The sequence below is a fragment of the Nothoprocta perdicaria genome, unplaced genomic scaffold (assembly GCF_003342845.1).
Source record: "Nothoprocta perdicaria isolate Ctin4 unplaced genomic scaffold, notPer1 scaffold_2, whole genome shotgun sequence".
Taxonomy (NCBI): domain Eukaryota; kingdom Metazoa; phylum Chordata; class Aves; order Tinamiformes; family Tinamidae; genus Nothoprocta; species Nothoprocta perdicaria.
Window position 1 is genome coordinate 13,808,170 of NW_020455204.1, and position 1,035 is coordinate 13,809,204.

Genomic DNA, 1,035 nt, shown 5'->3' on the forward strand with positions numbered 1-1,035 from the left:
GCGCCGCCGGCGCTGCCTCGCCTCCCTGGCGCGGGCGCCTCCCTGGCGCGGGCGGCGTGGCGGCCCCGGCCCGGGGGGTCATCGTGAAGCTTGCGGAGCCTGAGCAAGTAGTGCCTAACCTCATGGAAACGGGATTCCTTTGTTAGCCGCTGTAACTCAGCCGTCGACGGGGAGGCGGCTGGATTAAACGAAGAACTGGAGTGGATTTCTTTTTTCCTTCGTGTGTGTGTCCGTGAGGAAATTATAAACCCCCCCCCCCCCCCCCCATTTCTATTCCCCACAAATGCATTAAGGCTTTGTAAGTAGCAGGGGCACAGAAACGTGCTCTGGTGTTGTTTTGCACACTTTTTTTACCCCACTGCCTCCACTCTGTGTTTATTTTTTTTTCTTTGCTTCTCTTTTGTGGGAGATTCTTAAAAACAAACTTCTGAAATGTAAAGGACCACAAAGAAATACTGTTTATCTGGTCTGACTTTCTACTGTTGCTCTGAAGACTTCCTTGAATTAATTATTTCTTAAGGCTCAACATCACTATTCTGCTCAAGAATATTTATCCTAGAGAAGTAAATGACTTACACTGGTATCAACTTGTACTTAGAAGTGAACTGTTAGTGTTCACTTACAAGTTGTTTTTGCTCTTGAAATAGAGCTTGCATTTTCTTTTAGTGTGAACTTGGGTAGTTTTTATTTTTAGTTACTGGACTTTGATATATTTTTGTCAGTAAAATCGAATGTTTTCGTTGAACATGTTTTCTCTATGTATATAGGAGCACCATAATCTAATTTTTAATGATATGGGCTGATATTTCCCTGATTTTTCCAAATCTTGTATAGTGTGCGTGATTGTGTGAGATTTTCTCTATTTTTTTATTCTCTAGGCAATAAGCTGTACATGTGCACACTTTTGGGGCATATATATTATTGTGACATTTTCAAGTTGTGATACAAAAACTTGAATCTGATGCAGTTGATACTGTTGTACCAATAATCATTATTGGTCAAAATTTTCTCTTTGTATAGTGAGGTGTGGTGTTT

The 1,035-nt window shown here is 41.5% G+C and overlaps 1 protein-coding gene across 3 annotated transcripts in view; it reads left to right on the plus strand.

Annotated features, from left to right (window-relative positions):
- Positions 1-1,035, plus strand: part of DHX15 (DEAH-box helicase 15) — a 77,126-nt gene that overhangs the window by 36,130 nt on the left and 39,961 nt on the right. The window lies entirely within an intron of this gene.